We start from the raw sequence: 25,076 nt of genomic DNA on the forward strand, positions 1-25,076 counted from the left end.
CCGTCTGCTGTGATCTCAATGACACCTTATAAGCCTTATTTTACTTATTCATCCCCTGCAAATTCAATCCCTGTAAATGAAACTCAGGTGACTTCATTGTGATGTAGCCGTCTGCAGCACAGATGCTCGCCTTCAAAGTCACATTTACACAAAGGCAGGCAGATACACACACACACACACACACACACACACGGGCAGCCAGACATACCTGCACACACAGACAAGCAGAAGTCTTCATTTAATGTCTCTGTTTGCAGCAGCTTCTCTAAATGGCCAGAGATTCACACACACACACACACACACACACATACACATACACATACACACACACACACACACACACACACACACACATACTTGTTTTTGTGCATTGTGGGGGTCACCTGTCACGGTGGTTACGTAATGGGGACCGCCCTTTCTGATGATGTTAGAGACATAAAAAAAATAGTTTGCCACACAAAAACACAAACTATTTCATAAAATCACTTCAGATTTTGGATATTCCACAATTTTATTTATAGACCTGACACAGTGGTCACTTGTGGGGACATTTCAGGTTTTGTGTAGAAGTGGGGTCCGCCACATACACAACCGATTTTTAGACAAAGTGGGGACCAATTCTACACACACTTTACTGGTTTTGAGACAAAGTAAGGACCAGTTCCAGATACACATTACTGGTATTGAGTCAAAGTAGGGACCAGGTCTACACACACATTACCGGTATTGAGTCAAAGTAAGGACCAGATCTACACACACATTACTGGTATTGAGTCAAAGTAAGGACCAGGTCTACACACACATTACCGGTATTGAGTCAAAGTAAGGACCAGATCTACACACACATTACCGGTATTGAGTCAAAGTAAGGACCAGGTCTACACACACATTACCGGTATTGAGTCAAAGTAAGGACCAGATCTACACACACATTACTGGTATTGAGTCAAAGTAAGGACCAGGTCTACACACACATTACCGGTATTGAGTCAAAGTAAGGACCAGATCTACACACACATTACCGGTATTGAGTCAAAGTAAGGACCAGATCTACACACACATCACTGGTTTTGAGTCAAAGTAAGGACCAGATCTACACACACATTACCGGTATTGAGTCAAAGTAAGGACCAGATCAACACACACATCACTGGTTTTGAGTCAAAGTAGGGACCAGATCTACACACACATCACTGGTTTTGAGTCAAAGTAAGGACCAGGTCTACACACACATTACCGTCTTTTAGTCAAAGTAAGGACCAGTTCTACACACACATTACCGGTTTTTAGGCAACGTGGGGATCAGATCAGCACCCTTACTAATATTAAATTTTAAACCTCCAATCAAGTAATTTGACAGTAAACTGCTTTAGAATTTTCATTTGAAGAGCAGGTCAGTTTATAAAAAATGTAATTTGAATACAGAAGGAACCTCAAGATCCAAACAGGAAATGGTCCAGAATAGATTTAATAAATGTTATATTTATTATAAATAATTTCCACAAAACCTTTAAACACAAAAAACAGTAAACACAAAATCCATGAAACTCTCTTGCATGTCTAAAAGCAGTTCTCATTGGGTATAACAAGCTTCCACATAACTCTTCCATGTCTGTATACACATTTAGTTAAGTGCAATAGCAAATAATATTAAACGGTTAGTTCACCTCAAAATGAAGATTCTGTTATTAATTCCTCTCCTTCGTATTGTTTCAATCCCTTGCTGTCTATGGAGGATGAGGAGTTCTTGCACTTTATCTAAGTTATCTTCCTTTGAGTCTGAAGATGAATGAATGTCTCAGGGGATTAGAGTGAGATGAGGGCAAGTAATTAATAATATAATGTACATTTGGGTAAACTCATAAAATCCACCAGTATGTTCTATTTCTGTTTCTGTCATATTTTAACTATTTGAAAAAAAAAAAAACATTAAAAATATTTAAAAATATATTTATAAAGAACTGAACCCCACAAATGCACAGAGACCTTCATCATATAACCAAGCAACCAAAACTCCAAATAGACATCATTTGTTAAGCATTAACTCTACATTAATAGTAAGCAGTTTATAAACACAGCTAGATGCTCTATTGATGACTTATAAGCATGTGTAATGTGCTCAATTTTTGTGTTTTCATACTTTGTTTATAATTCATTTTTCATTACTAAATGAAGTATTGCATTATTTACAAACTGTCTAAGAATAATTGGTGTTTTTTAAGATAATTAAGAATGAGTAAATAAATGATTAAAAAACTATATAAATGAACATTTATACATTTACTATTCAGGCATATAATCAGGGCTAAAAAAAAAAGAAAAAAAAAAGAAAATCCAATCGGTTCACTCTGAGCAGAATTTATATTTTTTCGGTTCTGTTCTTGCGTTCCTTAATAGACAAAATATTCCGAAAACAGTTTTCTAGAAAAAAAAAAAAAAAAAACCTTTATTTAATTACAAAGTATTGCAGGGCTCTAGAGTGCTCTGTTTTTTAATGGTGCAACTAAAAAATCTATACGAGGGGTAAGATTAAATGAATTTTCAATAAGTATCATTAAAGATAAATTTATAATATGAACTTGCTTTTGGTTATTGATTGACACGCTGTTTAAAGGCGCTACACACAGCCCCACTCCTTGGTATCGAGCGCAGGCCCGGCGCTACATTTAGATGTTGTATAATATGAAATAGCAGTAAAAATTATGAAAATTGTTATGAAATAGTTTTTCAGTTATGTAGCCGAATAAAAATATTTAGTACACTGCACAGTGCAATTATTATTTAAATTTATTATATCCATTATTATTAATATTAGTAAAATCTTTTTAAAAAAATTACTTTAGGCTATACTGCTATTTGCTCATGCAAAATTAAACACCAGAAAATATATCGTAGGCCTATATTAAGAGCTAAATTACAGTTAGCATCATAATTAGTTCAATTATGTGCTGTAGGCTATTGATTGACCAACACCCCCTGTATACAGTTTACCCACTGCAGGTCTACAGTTCTGATGTGTATTTTGAATTACTTGTTTTAAATGACAGTAAGACATGCTATATTTAGTTTTTATAGTAAAATATACATTATAATCCAGTACAAAGTAAAATAATATTTATTAGTGGCCTATTGGCAGCGTATAGCCGTTAAGCTTATAGTCTAAGCATGTAATTTTATTATTATTAACATAAATTACAAACTAGCATCCTTATGATTTTATTTCGTTTCTGTATATTTTTATCAAACGAAAAATGCAATGATTTATACTTTGGTTTTAATTTTATTAGAAATTTAATAGCCGTTTAGGCAACACTACTTCTACATGTCATTGGCTCTGATTGCGTTTTTTACAGATAACCTATTTACAAAGATTTTTATTAAACAAGTGCCCTACCACAAGATATTTTTGTAGGTGTAAAAATCTAAAAAGTATCATTATCATATTCTTGCCTTATTCATCTTTAATATAAATATAAAATTTAACACATTCATTGATTAAACTAGGGATGCTAACGATTACTCGATTGATTTATTGTCGGTAACCCTTTAAAACCGATAGACCTTATCGATGACCGATTAAGCATGGGCATTTAATAAGTTATGCTTTGCTCTTTGAGATGCGTCCACGATTTCACACATTACATAATCAAGTGTGCGCAGTTTAGGCTACGTTACCCTATGGAGTCGTGCACTCTCTTGACTTTGCATATTGGTTATGCACATATTGGTCATACCTATTATGCTCAGATCTCGTTTATCCGCTGGTGCTGCCATTAATCCGCTGGTCAAGTAATCAAAAAGTAGGCTACATGACGTTTAATTATGGGCAGGTTATTAAGACCAAACATTGGTTGTGCAAACTGTATTACGTTCTCTAAAATTTTAAAGTGTTTTAAGCTACATTATCTTTTATAGACTGGCATAGGCCTAAATACGCATCACGGCCAGACATTTATAGTTTATATAAAAACGAGCGTCACCGTCGCATTTGTTCACATGCTTTAAATTAATGCTTTTTGTCTCCCAAATTCATATAATAAAAAGAACAATAAAATAACATTATTAACCGTTTAACTGTAAACATTTCTGTTCAGAACGATTAAAGTTGATCTTTTTTTTCGGTTTTCGTTTCTGTTCTTGAAAAATGTCATTTGATTCTGTTTTTCGTTTCCGTTCCTTGAACCGGTTTGGAGCCCTGCATATAATACGTTTTTCTGCATGTTAAATAATGCTTTATTAACTCAACTTCATGTAGTTTTGAGATCTAATCTAAAGTGAGGAATATTGATGCTTTATAAATCCCTTATAAATGACAATTAAAAGCTCAGAATCATTCATTTATTTTCATTTTGGTTTTCTCTCTTTATTAATTCGGGGTCGCAACAGCGGATTGAACCTCTAACTTATCCAGCACGTTTTTATGCAGCGGATGCCCTTCCAGCTGCAACCCATCCCTGGGACACATCCATACACATACACACTCATTCACGCTTATTTACTACGGACCATTTTAGGCTACCCAATTCACCTGTACCGCATGTAGGAGCACCTGGAGGAAACCCACACCAACACAGGGAGAACATGAAAACTTTACACAGAAATGCCAACTGACCCAGCCAGGGCTCGAACCAGCGACCTTCTTGCTGTGAGGTGACAGCACTACCTACTGTGTATCAAATAAACAATAAGTATTTGCAATTGTACCTAAACAAATACAATTACTGTAAATTTTAAACATTGCTGAATAACAGGAGTGTCGAAATACAACATCATTTGATAAAACAACAATATAATAATTTAACAATACATTACGTGTAAAGCAATTTTATATTTAGACAAGATTGCAATGATTTACTTTTCATTTGATACAGTTTCATTTGAGCATCTTGTAATAAGTAGAAATTAATAGTCATTTTTTCCCTGTATATAATGTAACTGAGCCTTATATTGTCATTTATAATGGATTTATAAAGCATGAATAGCCCTCGCTTTAGATTAGATCACAAAACTGCATGAAGTTGAGTTCATAAAGCATTTATTAACATACTAAATAACTTATAATATGCCTGAATAATAAGAATTATCAATGTTATTTTGAATAGTTTATTAATCATTTACTTGCACATTCTGAATTATCTAAAAAAAAAAAACACCAACTACTTTACAAAATATCTGGTTTGTTAATGATGTATTTTTCATTACTAAATTAAGTATTGCATTATTTACCAAGTATGAAAACAATCATTAAGCACATTATAATTGTGCTTATAAGTCAATAATATTTGTAATTTATATTTATAAATATAATTTATAAACTGCTTACTAATGTCTATTAATGTAGAGTTAATGCTTAACAAACGTTCAACTAACTATTTGCTAATGTTTCATAAATAATTCATTGTGTGCAGTTATTATAGTGTTACCCAACATTTATATATCTTATTAATCAGGCATATAGTAATGGTTACTCTGTCTAATAATAAATGCTTTATAAACTCAACTTCATGCAGTTTTGTGAGCTAATCTACAGTGAGGACTATTGATGCTTTATAAATCCCTTATAAATGACAATTAAAATCTCAGCTATATTCTAAACAGAAAAAAAGAAATAAATTAAAAGGGGGAGTGATTCATAGCTTTATATATATATATGGTGAAGCAGTGGCGCGGTAGGTAGTGCTGTCGCCTCACAGCAAGAAGGTCGTTGGGTCACTGGTTTGAACCTCGGTTAAGTTGGCATTTCTGTGAGAAGTTTGCATGTTCTCCCTGCATTCGTGTGGGTTTCCTCCGGGTGCAAAGGCACAGTCCAAAGACATGCTACAGGTGAATTGGGAAGGCTAAATTGTCCCTAGTGTATGAGTGTGACAGGCCCATATGACAGGGTGGCCGGAAGGTGTAAAAAAGTCGTTATCATATGGACAAGTCTAAAACTGAAGGACTTGTTCCAAAAAGAGCCGACCCCGCAATCATATGGGACTAAGGCCAAAGAAGATATATATATATATATATATTTTTTTTTTTCCATTAATTTCAAGATACACAAATGAAACTATCTAATGAAAAATAAATCTTTGCAATCTTATCAAAATATTAAATTACTGTACAGTGCAAACATCACAGAAACACTGAAATGAATATTGTCATATTGTTAATTGTTGTTTTGAAATGATGTTGTATTTTTATTTTGCAATGTTTAAACTTTACAGAATTTTTTTAATAAGATTGCAAAGATTTATTGTTCATTAGATACTGAGCCTTAAATTGACATTTATAAGGGATTTATCAACTATAAACAGTCCTTAGGTCACAAAACTGCATGAAGTTGTGTTATTATAGCATTTACTAACACACATGGTTACAATTACTATATGCCTGAATATAACATGTATAAATGCTCATTTGAATAGTTTATTAATCATTTAATAACTCATTCTGAATTATCTTAAAAACCACCAACTACTCTTATATACAAATAGTTTGTAAATAATGCAATACATAATATAGTAATGAAAATGAATCAGTAACAAAGCATGAAAATACAATTAAGTCAAGTCAAGAATACAGCGTTTGAAGCTGTATTTATAAACTGCTTCCTAAAGTCTATTAATGTAGAGTTAGTGCTAAACTAATGATGTATAGTGTATACTTACTATAAAAGTGTTATTCAGATTTTTTATCTAAAGAGCCGAGATTCAGTTTTTAATATAAAAATCCAAAGCTGACCAATCTCTGGTTTTTAGAGCCAATGGTTCAGCTTTCACCACAGCATGTACTTCCTGTTTGCTCCAGGATCTTCTCTTTATGGGACCTATGGGTGGTTAAAATATAAAAAAGTGGTTTTAGTTGCATAAATGTTCAGTCATTTTTACAACATGTGCTGTTATGTTAGTTTAATATTGTGATAGAAATTGCTAGAAAAATATGTCTTGCCTATTATTAAAAATACTTAAGATGGAGATGGATTAAAAAATACTTCCTATTAACTTCAAATCTGGTTAATGTGGTTACACTTTATTCCATAGTCCAGTTTAGACATTCTTCTAACTATGCGTAACTCTGCAACTACGTTAATTATCTCACCGTAAAGTATTATGTATTAGAGTATTTCAATAAGACTAACGCTCATCTGATTATCAGTAGAGTATTAGCAGACTGTTAGCTCAAGTTTAGCTCAAAACACTACACTGTAACACATATCTGTTCATTACCAGTTCCTGTATTTTGTGATTTACAAGTGTTTTTTTTTTTTTTGTGGTGGTGAATTGCATTATGGGATGTTGATCTCTGCTCTGTGCACTTTTGATGTTGAAAATTCAACTCTACAGTTTAACAAAGTGACTTTTACTGACATTTTAGTAGTTTGAAATAATATAATGTATAAGAAATAATATATAGAGATAAATAAGTCTTTAGAATAACAGAAAATGTACCGGCAGTTTATTACAAGGTTTCTGTAGCATAATATACAACAACAACCCAAACAAAAAGTCACTTTTTTTACTTTTTAAGATTAAAAGTTGTTGGAAGAAAGATCAAGATCCCATAATGCAATTCAAAAGCAGAAACAAACAGATTTCATAAAAACAAATTATGAAAAACTGCTAATTTAATTATTATTACTTATTTTTATTAATTTTAGAGTGTAGAGTATTAGCTGACAGTTAAGGTTACCTCAATAAAACTGACTCTCATTGGTCTCAGTAAATAGTACAGCAGACTGTTAGGTTACGCTCAAAATTAGTACAATATGAATATAGTAGTAGTAGTAAAGTAAATTATTAAAATAAAGTGTAACCAGATATGCAATTAGTATATTTTTCCAAAGTATTTAGCAATATTGTTTAACTAACATGAAATGAGACATCAAGTGCAACTGTACTGAAATCATCATAGAAGTAATGTGCTTCTGTCCTGTTTTACCCTACATGTTATGTAAATGAGCTTGTGCATTTGGACTTGTACAATAACACAAGTCAGTCACAAATTAACTTAAATGATCATACCTCTCTTTTTTGTGAATGCTGGGTCTGCTTCACTATCTTCACAGACACTGTACCATGGTGATGATACTTGAGGGGACTCTGAAAGTAAAAATCAAGTCTGAGAGTTGACTTCTCTGCATAAAGCTTACCAAAATATTTATTTGATTTTGTGTTGTTCTTTTTAATGGGTAAAAGCGTGTGATGGTAGCTTAAAAATAGTTTTCAAACATAGCACATACATATCATGATAAAAATTAACATTCTGAAAAAAGAAAAATTCTGATCAGAAAAATAAATAATATTTTTACCTTTTAGATTGGACTTCACCTCCTCCAAAATCACGATCCACTGTAACTTTCTCTGAATGTAAAAACCCACACAAAAATACATCATTTAAAACAATATGGTATATGTTTGCAAATACAAATGTGTATATAACATCCAGAAAATCTGGCACTGTATTACATGTTTGTGTGTAAACCCACGATTTGATCAAGATTCCACCCTTTAAAATCTGCTGAGCGTCTGTTTTCAAGTCCCAGAAAAACTGAGTTGTGGGAACAGAGCAGTTCTCTTCTGCAGTCATACAGTCATAACACACACATACATATGAAGAGTTTGGTTGCAAAATGCGATAAACGGCATTTTTTGACATTTGGATTTTATTATTGGAAATCACTGTTCAGATGTACCTTAATCTATGTGTGAATTGCTGCCATTAATAACATTTAAGAATGCACATTTTAGGCCAAGTACAAAACGTATTTTTTTTCACAAAACGCAATATCCATATCGGTCAGACCAGTTTCTTTACAAAGTGCGATATAACAGTTAGAGAGCGTTCAGGATGCGGCGCGAGCTCAGCATCCCCTGGGAAGAGAGTCATCGCCGGTGAAGTGCTCAGAGTTTGCTCATTGATTTAGCGATAGAAGATGAAGTCTTCAACTTCACAAAAAAATAATAAAAAGGCCACAAAAGTGGACCAGAATAAGATACTTCTGCGTCAACAATACACAAATGCAGCAGGGAACGAGTCTCCGCTGATGTCAAGAGAAGGCCTAGGAGCGCCTTTTTTCCTACTCCCCATCACAAGATACCTGTCTGCAAGTGTCCCTTATAAGTTTATTTTTTAAATAGTTTCTTAAATGTAGCTGAGTAGCCTATCTGAAGATTTATTTATGTGGTTGCACCTATTATTTAAAATTAATTCCTGTTGTTGTTGATTTATTACAAAGGAACTTAAAGGGCACATGTTGTTATGGAGAAAACGGTTTAGCTTTTTCACAACCAAATAAATAAGCTATTATTATTATTACAGTGAAATAATTCATTAAATATGACATAGCGAGGCAAGTTTGTGTCACGGACTCAGCTCCGCTCGCTCTAATCATACAGGTTTGGTTTTCTGCAGCGGTGTGGAAGGAGCCGCCCCCCACTCTTTCTGTACCAAGCTAAAGGTCATTTATCTAACTAACTTAATCTTACTTATCAAACAAAACATTGATTCACTAGCTTTTGGTAATGGTATTAATGTAGTACAATATAGCCTAAGGTGGATGTAGCGTTTTGCAAAAAAAAAAAAAAAAAAAGTTATGTTATGTTATGTTGTGTACATTCTGGCCAAATCTAACTTAGAATCTTATTATTGTTAATCAATCTTTGCATATATTATTCCATGTTTGACAATGTGGGTTGGATTAATATGTAGCATTTTGGCATGTTTTTTTTTTACTTAATTATAGACATAAAATTAAATAAAAAATATCCTGGATTTGAAAATATTGTGTTCCTGGCCTTCACTGAGCTCAAGTTATAGTTTAATGTACAGAAATTGTGAATGAACTTGACTGTTGATGTCCTGAAAAATAATGTCAAAATAACCAACATTTTTTTTAAATGGATATATCTCGTTCTGCAATGAAACTCTTTATATACAGTTGAAGTCAGAATTATTAGCCCCCCTGAATTATTAGACAGCTTGTTTATTATTTCCCCAATTTCTGTTTAACGGAGAGAGGATTTTTTTCAACACATTTCTAAACATAATAGTTTTAATAACAATTTCTAATAATCATTTCTAATAATGGACTTATTTTCTCTTTGCCATGACGACAGTAAATAATATTAGACTAGATATTCTTTAAGACACTTCTATACAGCTTAAAGTGAAATTTAAAGGCTTCACTAGGGTAATTAGGTTAACTAGGCAGGTTAGGGTAATTAGTCAAGTTATTGTATAACAATGGTTTGTTCTGTAGATTATCGAGAAAAAAATATAGCTTAAAGAGGCTAATAATTTTGTCCCTTAAACAGTGTTTAAAAAAATGTAAACTGTTTTTATTCTAGTCAAAATAAAACAAATAAGACTTTCTCCAGAAGAAAAAAATATTATCAGACACACTGTGAAAATTTCCTTGCTCTGTTAAACATCGTTTAGGAAATATTTAAAAAAGAAGAGAAAAATTCCAAGGGGTCTAATAATTCTGACTTCAACTGTATATATATATATATATATATATATATATATATATATATATATATATATATATATATATATATATATATATATATATATATATATGAAAGTATATACAGTTGAAGTCAGCCCACCTTTTTAAAACTTTTTTACAAATATTTCCCAAATGATGTGTAACAGAGCAGGGAATTTTTTCATAGTATGTCTGATAATATTTTTTTCTTCTGGAGAAAGTCGTATTTGTTTTATTTCAGCTAGAATAAAAGCAGTTTTAATTTTTTATAAACCATTTTAAGGTCAATATTATTATCCCTCCAATAACTTGCCTAGTTACCCTAATTAACTTAGTGAAGCCTTTAAATGTCACTTTAAGCTGTATAGAAGTGTCTTGAAAAATATCTAGTCAAATAATTTTTACTGTCATCATGGCAAAGAGAAAATAAATCAGTTATTAGAGATGAGTTATTAACACTGTTATGATTAGAAATGTGTTTAAAAAATCTGCTTTCCATTAAACAGAAATTTAGTACAAGAAATAAACAAGGGGGCTAATAATTCTGACTTCAACTGTATATAATTAAAAATATATATTTTATATATAATTTTATAAATATTTTATATAAAATTATTTTATATATTTTTTTTATATAATTTATAATTTTTATTTTGAAATATATAATTTAGACAGTAGTACTCAAGGGTCCAGGGGTCTGACCTCGCTTAAATAATCTAAGATTATATTACAGATCCTGGATCTTTTAATCTTGATAACTCATCTTAGGCTAATTTGGTTCTTCAAAAAAGTTTGCGAATCAGATTAAACTGATCTGAGAGGTGTCGTGACTGTGTGTTGTGACAGATCTATCGATCCTCAAAATCATTATCAGCAATACAAAGATTGGCTGACGGCACAGCAGCGTGATGACATCTGATTAATGGACAGTTATCAAAATTACATGAAATCCGTAGTAAACGGTTCGTTAAATCTGATATGCAATAACAGAGTTGTGAGTCCCGTGCTGGAGCAGAGCAGTTCTCTTCCCCTGTCATATGGTCATCCTTCAATAAAAGCTGAATATAAAAAAATATATATTAGTTAGACAGCAGTACTCAAGGGTCGCGGTCCCCACTGTGTCAGACCATACTGTGTGTGTATTCAGGACTAAGTGTGTTTCACAGCTTCTCTAACATGCCTCTGGTCCCCACAATATCAGTGCATATGTTCACCAATTAGGACACACACACTGTTTCATTTCTATATTTTGATTAAGTTAAATAATTATAATTAAATATACCACTACTACAAACAACCACTACTATTACTACTACAACTAATAATATTAATTATAATAATTATAATAATAATTGTTATTATTATTATTATAAACACACCTCATCAGAGTTGTGGGTCTCCTACTGGAGCAGAGCAGTTCTCTTCCTCTGTCATATGGTCATCCTTCCATCCTTCAATAAAAGCTGAATAAAAAAAATATATATATATATATATATATTTATATTAGTTAAACAGCAGTACTCAAGGGTCCCGGTCCCCACTACGTCAGACCTTACTGTGTGTATTCAGGACTAAGTGTGTTTCACAGTTTCTCTAACATGCCTCTGGTCCCCACAATGTTACACTAGTGCATATGTTCATAAATTAGGACACACACTCTGTTTCATTTCTATATTTTGATTAAGTTAAATAATTACAATTAAATGCACTGCTACTACAACAACAACTACTACTACAACTACTACTACTAATAAAAATAATAACAACAACAACATTAAACACACCTCATCAGAGAGGTGTGGGTCACGTACTGGAGCAGAGCAGTTCTCTTCCTCTGTCATATGGTCATCCTTCAATCAAAGCTGAATAAAAAAAATTAAAAAATATATATTAGTTAGACAGCAGTACTCAAGGGTCCCGGTCCCCACTATGTCGGACCGTACTGTGTGTGTATTCAGGACTAAGTGTGTTTTACAGCTTCTCTAACATGCCTCTGGTCCCCACAATGTCAGTGCATATGTTCACCAATTAGGACACACACACTGTTTCATTTCTATATTTTGATTAAGTTAAATAATTACAATTAAATACACCACTACTACAACAACAACTACTACTACTACTACTACAACAACTAGTAATAATAATAATACTAATAATAATAACAACAACAACAATATTAATAAACACACCTCATCAGAGGGTTGTGGGTCTCGTACTGGAGCAGAGCTGTTCTCTCCTTCTGTCATACGGTCATACTTCAGCAAACCTGAATATAAATATATATATATATATTAGTTAGACAGCAGTACTCAAGGGTTCCGGTCCCCACTATGTCAGACCATACTGTGTGTGTATTCAGGACTAAGTGTGTTTCACAGCTTCTCTAACATGCCTCTGGTCCCCACAATGTTACACTAGTGCATATGTTCATAAATTAGGACACACACTCTGTTTCATTTCTATATTTTGATTAAGATAAATAATTACAATTAAATGCACTACTACTACTACAACAACAACTACTACAACTACTACTACTAATAATAATAATAACAACAACAACATTAAACACACCTCATCAGAGTTGTGAGCAGAGATGTATAAAGTACTAGAGACCCATACTTAAGTAAAAGTACAAGTGCTTTATCAAAAATTGACTTGAGTAGAAGTAGAAGTGCTCTTTAAGCACCATACTTAAGTGGAAGTATAAAAGTATTCAACATTTTTTGTACTTAAGTATTACAAGTAGTTTATTTCAAAATTTACTACTCAAGTACTGAAAGTAAAAGTACAAGTATTGTGTAATGTAGTTATTAAAGAAAGCAGTCAAAATACACTAATTGTTTTGTTTATTTTAAATATCTTTTTTGGGGTACTTGATTAAGCAGAACGAAAAGAAACATGGCTTATGATACTAACTATTCCTCTGTAAATAGTTTCTATGGTACAAGAGCTCACATCGTCAGGCCCTTTAACCAGAAAATGCCTTCACTGATGAGATAATTCAGCATGTTCACTCACATACATACACACTCTCTCTCTCTCTCTCTCTCTCTCTCTCTCTCTCTCTCTCACACACACACACACACACACACACACACTGCCCTGCACACACCTAAATGTACACTCTCTCCCCACTCTCACACATTCATACACTCTCACACACACAGTTCTCTCTCTATCTCTCTCTCTCTCTCTCTCTCTCTCTCTCTCTCTCACACACACATTTTTGTGAATTGTGGGGACATTACATAGGTTGCAATTGTTTTTACACTCTCTCTTACACACACACACACACACAGATGCACACACAGGTACAATCACACTGTTGTTTTCTCTTACACACACATTATTCACTATCACTCACACACACACACACACAAAGACACACTCAAACTTTGGGAGTTTTGAAGTTTGATTGGTTAATACCACAATAAACAGGAGTTCTGTCTTCTGGAAGCACTCGTGAAACTAAACTAAGCAAGCAAACTAAATCCTGCTTCACAAATTTGTTTGATTTTATTGTAAAAAAAAAAAAAAAACAGGAAAACGTGTATATTACTGTGTTAAATGAAAATCTGAAATATTTTATGGCTTATGGCTATGATTTAGTAATAATTGTTATTTATTTTTATCACATTTTTAATGAAATTGGTCTTACAGTTCATATTTTCTGTAGTATATTTATTAATTCTGGTACTTTTACCATAAACCAACATCTCAACCATTTGGTAGAGGCTGATATTTTAAAAATAATGTGATGTGTTGAATAAAAATGCACTGATTGTGTTAACTAGCGACATTAGGAGTTAAGAAATGCAATCAAAAAATTTCTATTGCTTTTGTCTTGGTGTGACAGTTAAAGGGTTTTTTGTAATAAAAATTTGTCCTTTAATACAGCAGTCAGATATACGAACTGTGCCCTTAATTTGACCTGCTCAAAGAAAACACTCTTTCTGGATGTATCAAACAAAACTCATGCACAGAAGACAGCACGAGCATTTACAGCTAATAAACTCATGTCAATATTATCCCGCCTGCTTTTTGAGCGCTGAAAGGCGGGTCTTACACGGCTATGATTGGTTATTGTTTGTCCTCAACAGAAAGGGCTTTAGAAATATAAGCGCTGTTCAGCCATGGCGGGAAGAATACGCGATTATCACAGGTAGACACAGTGGAGAAACCTTAATTGCACATGAGGCACGCTTATGTCTGGATCCACAGCTTTAACAGCTAAGAAGAGAGGAAAAGTTACCTTACAAACTGGCCCGCGGGTCAAATGTCCAAAGTGAAAGAGCGAGAGATAGGCAGAGGTGAAGTTTTACAACATTTCTCCCTAATAGTAAACTAGCGGCTGATATGCTGTGCCGCCTCGCCCTCGCGCCTCCGTCCTTCGCCATAGTATTGCGACATCGCGCATAGGAGATAAATGACGTCATCACGTAATCACCGGTTATGACCTATTTCTGAACTGATATCAATCATTTTGACACCCCTAGTAACGAGTAACGATGCAGCACATAAAAAATCTATCGGAGTAAAAGTATTAAACTCATGGAAAATATGTACTTAAGTAAAAGTGGAAGTAGGAGAAAAAAATAATACTCCAGTAAAGTACAGATACTGCCTTTTAGTACTTAAGTACAGTAGTGAAGTAGTTCTACTTCGTTACTATACATCTCTGGTTGTGAGTCTCGTACTGGAGCAGAGCAGTTCTCTTCCTCTGTCATATGGCCAACTTTCAATATAAGCTGAAAATAAAAAAATATATATTAGTTAGACAGTAGTACTCAAGGGTTCCGGTCCCCACTATGTCAGACCTTATTGTGTGTGTATTCAGGACTAAGTGTGTTTCCCAGCTTCTCTAACATGCCTCTGGTCCCCACAATGTTACACTAGTGCATACGTTCACCAATTAGGACACACACTCTGTTTCATTTCTAGATTTTGATTAAGTTAAATAATTATAATTAAATGCACTACTACTACAACAACAACAACAACTACTACTACTACTTCTACTACTACTACTAATAATAATTATTATTATTATTAAATTTAAACACACCTCATCAGAGGGTTGTGGGTCTCCTACTGGAGCAGAGCAGTTCTCTTTTTCTGTCATATGGTCATACTTCAATGAAAGCTGAATATAAAAAACAAATAATTAGACAGTAGTACTCAGGGCTCCTGGGCCCTACTATGTCAGACCGTACTGTGTGTGTATTGAGGACTAAGTGTGTTTCACAGCCTCTCTAACATGCCTCTGGTCCCCACAATGTTACACTAGTGCATATGTTCATAAATTAGGACACACACTAAGTTAAATAATTACAATTAAATGCACTACTACAGCAACAACATCTACTACTACTACTAATAATAATAATAATACTAATACTAATAAACATACCTCATCAGAGAGTTGTCGAAGCAGTTCTCTTCTGCAGTCATATGGGCATCCTTCAATGAAAGCTATTTAAAAACAGCTTTAACTATAAAACTATAAAGCTTTCATGACTATAAAGCTTTCATGACAGTCTTATGAACCCCCCTTTAAAGTAAAGCATTACCCAATTAATTAAACTTTTTTACCCATTAAGACAAGAAGAAGATATTAAGAGATTGATTTCATTATCTCTTATGGATGATGCAAACTCTATATTTTTGAACAGATTTACCCTTAATCTATATTAACATTAAAAAACTCTTAGCTTTGCTGAATGTATTAAGGATTAATGTATTAAGTGATCAAAATGTCAAACCTTTCTCCAAGGCCAATCACATGCGCCATAGTCAAACGTTATTTCCTCTCCAAAGAAAATATCCCTGATTGCAAAACGGGACAAATGAGGTTTTCTCTGAACAACGATCTTATTGACAGTGCAGTTAGGGTGCAGATCGTCCTCATGATCGGCATCAATGCTGCAAAACTAAGAGAAAAGAGCAAGCAACATTTTAATTATGCCCTCTCATAGCAATAAAAAGCTAAACTATGGCATGAATACAAACAGAATGAATATAATATATACATGTAAATTTGAATGGGGAAAACACTTAACCACCTGTTCTTGTTTTACCATATAAAGTCAAACATAAAGACAGTATTTTCATTAATATCTCATCTATGCTTTGCTTCCACAAGCTCTATCATTTGTACTCAACCACAAAACTTCCTTTAATAAATGTGGACAACGCAAACTCTGACCTAAAAGATTTAATGAAACGTGTAGGGTTCAAAAACTACAAAAACCTCACATTAGCATCCTCTCTGTGTGTGAATTATAAATACAGTAAACCTTTTGAAGTGGATCAGAACCTTTCCTCAATGTTGTTCTAATACTATTGAACACCTGTTCTTCTTTCTTAGGACAGTTTTAAAGAACTTTTTTCAACTTCAATTGTTTACAGGTCACACTTTACAATCAGGTTTTATTAGTTAATGTACTTACTAACATGACCTAGTAATGAACAATGCATGTACAGCATTTATTAAACATAGTTTAACATTTACTAATGCATTATTCAAATCTAAATTCATGCTTGTACCAGTAATAATGCATTGCAATAATTAATGCATTGTGCGTGTTTAACTAGTAATGAACAAGTTTATTTTCATTAACTAAAGTTAACAAACATGAACAAATACTGTAATAAAGTATTATTTATTGTTCATGTTAGTAAATGCATTAACCATCATTAACTAATTTAACCTTATTGTAAAAGGCTACCAGTTGACAGCAAATAAATAAATAAAACACACACAGTGAACATTTATGTACTTTTATATATGTTTTACACTAAGTTGGAGTTTATTATAATTATTTATCTAAAATAAAACGTTTCTACACGTCATAGAACAATAAATTAAGTACATTTCTAGGACCAGATGGCCCCACATTTTAATTATAACCTCTATATCACTACATTAACGTATAAATAGTATATAATAGTGTTATTTCAGGATTAACGTTACATGTTTAAAGCAATTAACCATTTAAAAAGTATGATACAAGAACTATGAAAACATACCTTAGTAACCTTCTATATATTCGGTTTCCAGTGAATGGGTCTTGTCGGTGGAGCTGGTGATGTGTTTCTCCGCATCTTTTAATGGTTTTATCCTCCGTCGATCCATTTAGCCGCCCGGTGATTGGTGACTGTCTGACCGCGGCTCATGCACTCCACCCCGGCCTCTGACTCACGTAGCACCGGGCAGTTAGCACGTTAGCACATTAGCGCGAGTAACTTTTACTCGTGTAAACAAGTTAAATTACATACCGAACTGTAGTTTGTGTCTTATCAGTGTTATATTAATACGTAATTTGAAACAACATCGATTAAAACACCCAGGACATTCGTTAAAACATTTAATTAACTATACCTGATGAATGTCAAAATATGCAACATAAGTATTTGTCATAAAACCGATTTCATTACATTATGATGGTGAAAAACATTATAACTTACCCGAAAATTCGATTAATTTGATGATAGATCTTAATTAAGTTGATTAAAGTCGGATTCATTTATGAGATCTGCGCATGTGCAGTAGCCAGAGTGTGTAAGTGTGTGTCAGGGTGCAGTACCGCCATCCGACTACAGGACCGCTATAGAGCAGTGCGCCGACACACACTTACACACTCAATTCAGGTAAATGGTCAAGGTGGGGATCAGTGAAAAAAACTGCACTAGGCATATCAGCAACGCCCCCTGAGTCTTTTAAAGGCAAAACATGGTGGGGACCGGGCGATCGGTCCCCACTATGTTTTTGGTCCCCACTTTGTGAGTGTGCTATCATGCTGAGGTCCCCACCATGTAATAAAAACAAACACACACACACACACACACACACACACACACACACACACACACAGTACATGTTAAATCTATGATGTTGAGAGTTGTAGTATTATTAATTCATTCAGTCGGCTTAGTCCCTTTATTAATCCGGGGTCGTCACAGCGGATGCCCTTCCAGCCGCGACCCATCTCTAAGAAACATCCACACACACTCATTCACCTGTACTGCATGTCTTTGGACTGTGGGGGAAACCGGAGCACTCGGAGGAAACCCACGCGAACGCAGGGAGAACATGCAAACTCCACACAGAAACACTAACCGAGCCGAGGATCGAACCAGCGACATTCTTACTGTGAAGCGCCAGCACTACCTACTGCGCCACGGCGTCGCCATTATTATAATTATAATTAATTATTATTATTATTATTAAATTTATTATTATTATTATTATTATTATTATTATTATTATTATTATTATTATTATTATTATTATATTATTATTATTATTATTATTATTATTATAATTAGTAGTAGTCCTAATTGTATTAGTAATTTTATTATTATTATTATTATTATTATTATTATTATTATTATTATTATTATTATTATGAATTTTATTATTAATATTAGTAGTAGTCTTAATTGTATTAGTAATTTTATTATTATTATTATTATTTTTTTTTTTTTAATTATTATTATTTTAATAGCCTTTACAATTTTAAATGGGGTTGTTTTCACAGAAACACATGCTTATTTAGTTCACATCTAAACTTTCATCGTTGTTGTCTTTTGTGTCTTTCCTTTAATGCAACATAAGGAGGACTTATACTAGAAAATGATACATAGTCATTAGGATTAAAGTGTCAGAATAAAAAAGAAGAATCTAGTTAACACTGAGGTATCGTGTTTAGTAACTCACCTGGCAGAGCGTTACACTTGTGACACCAAGGTCATGGGGTTTGATTTCCACTGAACATACAAAGCACTTAAATGTAAATCACTCTGCAGGAAAGCATCTGATCAGTGCATAAATGCAAGAAAGAGGCTGATATCGAGTGGCTTTTTTGCTTAAAAGCACTGATTATGAACCAAATTTCACTTGATGTACTTCAAGCATCTTTCTATTCTGGGGATTCTGAGACCACTGGGGTCTAACAAACAAATGCAATGCAATTTCAGTTTTGAAAACCACAGAGCACATGTTTGTTTGTTTGTTTGTTTGTTTGTTTGTTTGTTTGTTTGTTTATTTATTTATTTATTTATTTATTTATTTATTTATTTATGTGATCCATAATATTTTCCTAATTTAATATTTCTTTATTATTTATTTATCCATTATATTTTACAAATTAGCTGAAATTAACTTTGTATAAACTGTATTTTTATTTATATTTTATTTATTTATTTAATTATTTATTCATGTGATCCATAACATTTTACTATTTTTGTAAAACCATAGAGCACATCACGCATACTGAACACTTTTAGGGCATTATTAGGGCACAATATATCGTTTCAGCATTGATATCGCTGTGTGATCATTCGCAATAGTCACATCACGAGTATGCAGAGTATGTTGTATTATTTATTATTTCGCAAGCATTTTTTTAGCCTGTGACTGTGAGGGTTTTAAAAGCATTCAGGCCTAAGAAATTGTACCATTTGTTTCATTGACAAATTAACACAATTAATGTTTTTTTTTATTTTTTTTTAATAAAAATAAGACTATGCAGTACTATAAAACAATTAATTGCTTTATCAAATAAATAAAATAAATATTTAATTTAATTTATATCTTCTTTCTTAAATGTATGCTTGTAGGTTGTTTATATTTTATGCACTTCCCTATGAATCACCCCAATCAATCTAAAATGATCAATTCTTTTTAAATAGTTATTTAGCTTATTTATTTATTTGTATGTTTATTTATGTGATCTATAATATTTTACTATTTATAAATATATATATATATATACTTTGAAGCCAGAATTATTAGCCCTCTGTTTATTTTTTCCCCAATTTTTGTTTAACGGAGAGCATTTTTTTTTTCCAGCACATTTCTAAACATAATAGTTTTAATAACTCATTTCTAATGACTGATTTATTTTATCTCTGCCATGATGACAGTGAATAATATTTTACTAGATATTTTTCAAGACACTTCTATACAGCTTAAAGTGACATCTAAAGGCTTAGCTATGTTAATTAGGTTAACTAGGCAGGTTAGGGTAATTAGGCAAGTTATTGTATAACGATGGTTTGTTCTGTAGACTATCGGACAAAACAAAAAATTGCTTAAAGGGGCTAATAATTTTGACCTTAAAATGCTGTTTAAAAAATTCAAAACTGCTTTTATTCTAGCCAAAATAAAACAAATAAGACTTTCTCCAGAAAAAAATATATTATCAGACATACTGTGAAAATTTCCTTGCTCTGTTAAACATCATTTGGGAAATATTTAAAAAAGAAAATTAAAGGGGAGCTAATAATCATTATCGTTCAATATTGAAAAAAAAATATCAAGTGTATAGTGTAGTTAATTTAGGTGGTATATTTTGCCTATTTTTTGTTTAGTGAAGCAGTTTGATGTTGATTCTGTTCATTTCAATAAACACGTTGAAACCAGTCACATCTGTAATATATAAAAAAATCCATTGAAGCATCAATATCATCACTCTAATGGTTTTAAAAGAATTAAAAAGTGCATGCTTTAAAGAAAAAAAAAAAAAACACTCGGCATGTGCATCTAAAAACAACAGCTCAACAACGTGTGAAGGGAAAACGGTGTACTTTTGATAATGGCGAAGGCAAACCCCACAGTGACACTCTATATATATCGAGTAGGCGAGTTTATTGGCTTTGCGGGACTGTGGGCCTTTTCTTTCACCTCTGTTTGGTGTATGTGGGTGTTGTGGCGTCTCCCTGGGGCGAGCACATCATTTCCTCTATAGTGCCACAGACACAATGAAGGGCCATCTGCGCTTGCCCACTGATTTGTGCAGGGTAAAATGGAGCGTCACTGATTCGCTCATCCTGTTGCCCCGAGCCCAGTATATACTCTTTCTCTTCATCACTCCATCTCTCATTCCTCTGCTCTGGATGTTATATGGTCCCCCAGTGGCTGCTGCGGATGGAAACCTGCAACAATCTGTTGTAGGTTACTTTGTTTTATGGAGAGCTGGGTGCACTTGAATGCTGGAGACTGACACTAACACCACTGGTGTGTCTGAACAAGGCAATATTGCACTGGATCTGCATACCTGACTGTACACAAATGATTGGATCCACACAATCGATTTGTGTTGCAGTAACATAAAGGAAGCATTTAGTCAGTCATTTCCCTTCACCTTATAAATCAGGGGTCACCACAGCGGAATGAACTACCAACTATTCCAGTATATGTTATACACAACGGATGCTCTTCCAGCCGCAACCCAGTACTGGGAAAATATTGGAATTGAGTTAACTCATTAGTTTTAGCAAACTTAAGTGAATTAAACATAAACGATTTACATTGTCCCTCCAAAATCCCCAAGAATTGTGTTGTTTCAGCTCAACTGAGGTAGTTTGAGAAGCATTTATTTTGAGAACTGTATGTATGGCACTTTGTTTTACAATACTATTTAACATGTGCATACTAACATGTGTATACTATGCATTTATTTATTACACAGAATAAATAAGTATTAATAAGGAGGATAATAAGTAGGTATTACTCCAAAACCTACACCTGTACCTAAACTTAAAGGGACAGTTCACCAAAAATGGAAAATTTTGTCATCTTTTACTCGCTCTTCATTTATTCTAAATCTGTTTGAGTGTCTTTCTTCTGTCGAAAAACAAAAATATATATGCTATATATACACATGTAAATCATATGAACCCATGTAGTTACTATGTATCATCCACAATATAAGCATTGACTTCCATTCTATTTGTTTTGCCTGAAATGGATGTCAATGGTTACAGGTTTTCAGCTTTCCTTAAAATATCTTTTTTTGTGAGGGTAAAAAAAGAGTAAATTTTCATCTTTGGATGAACTATCCTTTTAACCCATGTAGTCACCATCTGATACCCAGAATGTAACCATTGACCTCCATACTGTATGTTTTGCATACTTTGGATGTCAATGGTAACAGGGTTTCATCTTTCTTCAAAATATCTTCTTTTGTGAGGGTACATAGTGAGTAAATTAGCATTTTTTTGTGTGTATTATCCTTTCAACCCATGTAGTTACTATGTATTACCCAGAATACAGTATAAATATTGAAAAATACTATTTGTTTTGCCTATGATAAACGTCAATGGTTACAGGTTTTCTTCAAAATATCTTCTTTTGTGAGGGTAAATGTGAGTAAATTAGCATTTTTGGGTGAACTATCCCTTTAACCCATGTAGTTACTATGTATTACCCAGAATATAGTATAACCATTGATGTGTTTTGCCTACTATGGACGTCAATAGTTACAGGTTTTTAGCTTTCCTTAAAATATCTTCTTTTGTGAGGGTAAAAAAAAGAGTAAATTTTTATCTTTGGGTGAACTATCCTTTTAACCCATGTAGTTACTATCTGATACCCAGAATGTAACCATTGACCTCCATTCTGTTTGTTTTGCCTACTATGGATGTCAATGGTTACAGGGTTTCATATTTCTTCAAAATATCTTCATTTGTGAGGGTACACAGTGAGTAAATTTGCATTTTTTGGTGTACTATCCTTTCAACCCATGTAGTTACTATGTATTACCCAGAATACAGTATAACTATTGACTTATACTATTTGTTTTGCCTATGATAAACGTCAATGGTTACAGGTTTTCTTCAAAATATCTTCTTTTGTGAGGGTAAATGTGAGTAAATTAGCATTTTTGGGTGAACTATCCCTTTAACTCATGTAGTTACTATGTATTACCCAGAATATAGTATAACCATTGATGTGTTTTGCCTACTACAGACGTCAATGGGTACAGGTTTTTAGCTTTCCTTAAAATATCTTCTTTTGTGAGGGTAAAAAAGAGAGTAAATTTTTATCTTTGTGTGAACTATCCTTTTAACCCATGTAGTTACTATCTGATACCCAGAATGTAACCATTGACCTCCATTCTGTTTGTTTTGCCTACTATGGATGTCAATGGTTACAGGGTTTCATCTTTCTTCAAAATATCTTCATTTGTGAGGGTACACAGTGAGTAAATTTGCATTTTTTTTTTTGTGTATTATCCTTTCAACCCATGTAGTTACTATGTATTACCCAGAATACAGTATAACTATTGACTTATACTATTTGTTTTGCCTATGATGAACGTCAATGGTTACAGGTTTTCTTCAAAATATCTTTTTTTGTGAGGGTAAATAGTGAGTAAATTTGCACTTTTGGGTGAACTATCCCTTTAACCCATGTAGTTACTATGTATTACCCAGAATACAGTATAACCATTGACTTGTTTTGCCTACTACAGAGGTCAATGGTTACAGGCTTTCAGATTTCCTCAAAATGTCTTCTTTTGTAAGGGTAAATATTGAGTAAATTTACATTTTAACTGTCCTTTTAGCCTATGTAGCTACTATGTATTACCTAGAATACAGTATAACCATTGACTCCATACTATTTGTTTTGCCTACAATGGATGTCAATGGTTACAGGTTTTCAGCTTTCTTCAAAATATCTTTATTTGTGAGGGTAAATAATGAGTGCATTTTCATTTTTGGATGAACTGTTCCTTTATTCCATGTAGTTACCATGTATCAGCAGAATAATTCTTAGAGAAATGGTAGCAACATGTAGGCGACTGTAAAATAAAACAACCTGCAGTGGGGATATTTTAGTCAAGTCAAATCTATTTATACAGTAACGTGATTTATTTCATATAGATTTCCTTTAAAGTAGCTTCATGATAACAAGCAGGATAATAATAGAGTCGCCAATGCAAAACAGATTCAAATTCTGCTTTGAAGAAGCTCCATAGAAGACACAGACATGTGTGATTATTCAGCTTAAATTCAGTTCAGTGCTGATTCAGTCAGTAACAGTTAAAAAGATAGTTCACTCAAAAATGACAATTCTGTCATCATTTACTGACCCGTCACTTGTTTATTCATTCATTCATTCATCAACCCAGGCTCATTCTGAAAACGTAGTCCCGGGAGGTACGTATTTGTGCAGTTTTTGTTTTTGTGAATTCGCGAGAGGCCGCTGTCTGCGCTTTTTCGTATCTCGAACGTCTCTCGCGAGTGCCGTTTGCGCCCGCGCTGTTTTCGCATCAACCCACCAGAGGCCGCTGTCTGACTGACCGAATGATTGACTGCGCGACCGGCCAATCGGCTGACCCACCCTCCTCCTTCCCTGAACCCAACCAGTTTTACAGATTGACCCGCCCACCCGCTCACTTCCCTAAACCCGAGCAACAATTTAGAAAAGCCGTCAAGAAAAAAAAAAAACCTTGTCTGTTTTTTTTTTTGTTTTTTTTTTAACCACTTTTTCGGATTTCACCACGTTCTCACCCTGTTATGAACTCGTTCGCTTTATTTTTTGGATTCTGTTTTTGTCTTACCTGATTTCTTGAATCGTTCTTCCCCGGACTCGAACCCTGACGCCTTTGTCAACTCCTCCTCTCTGCATCTGAAGTCCACGGATGCACACGATGAGCTGACCGAACAAACTGATTGCGGCAGGAAAGCCCTCCACACTGAGGTAAGGGGTCAGCCGGCAAGTGCAAAAAGGAACGGCATCACACCGCCCCCTAGCGTTCGCTTAAAAAAATGAAATGCAGCCATACGTACCTCCCGGGACGTATTTTGC

At 33.5% G+C, this 25,076-nt stretch overlaps 1 protein-coding gene and 1 non-coding gene across 3 annotated transcripts in view; one reads left to right on the forward strand and one right to left on the reverse strand.

Annotated features, from left to right (window-relative positions):
- The window catches only part of slitrk6 (SLIT and NTRK-like family, member 6), a 48,023-nt gene that overhangs the window by 438 nt on the left and 22,509 nt on the right, over positions 1 to 25,076 (forward strand). The window lies entirely within an intron of this gene.
- Positions 6,022 to 18,058, reverse strand: LOC147846653 (uncharacterized). 2 transcript variants are annotated; one of them, XR_015476107.1, is made up of 12 exons: positions 17,945 to 18,058; positions 17,507 to 17,674; positions 16,240 to 16,407; positions 15,888 to 15,949; positions 15,543 to 15,620; positions 15,175 to 15,225; positions 12,664 to 12,740; positions 12,256 to 12,333; positions 11,851 to 11,934; positions 8,291 to 8,342; positions 8,004 to 8,081; positions 6,022 to 6,808 (listed from the first exon to the last, which is right to left on the reverse strand). It is a non-coding gene; the product is annotated as an uncharacterized LOC147846653 (transcript). The 2 variants fall into 2 exon arrangements; XR_015476108.1 differs by lacking the exons at positions 6,022 to 6,808; positions 8,004 to 8,081; positions 8,291 to 8,342; ... (1 more) ...; positions 12,256 to 12,333; positions 12,664 to 12,740 and having other exon boundaries at positions 13,751 to 15,225; positions 17,507 to 17,670.

This window comes from Danio rerio, chromosome 1 (assembly GCF_052040795.2).
Source record: "Danio rerio strain M-AB ecotype USA chromosome 1, GRCz13ab, whole genome shotgun sequence".
Taxonomy (NCBI): domain Eukaryota; kingdom Metazoa; phylum Chordata; class Actinopteri; order Cypriniformes; family Danionidae; genus Danio; species Danio rerio.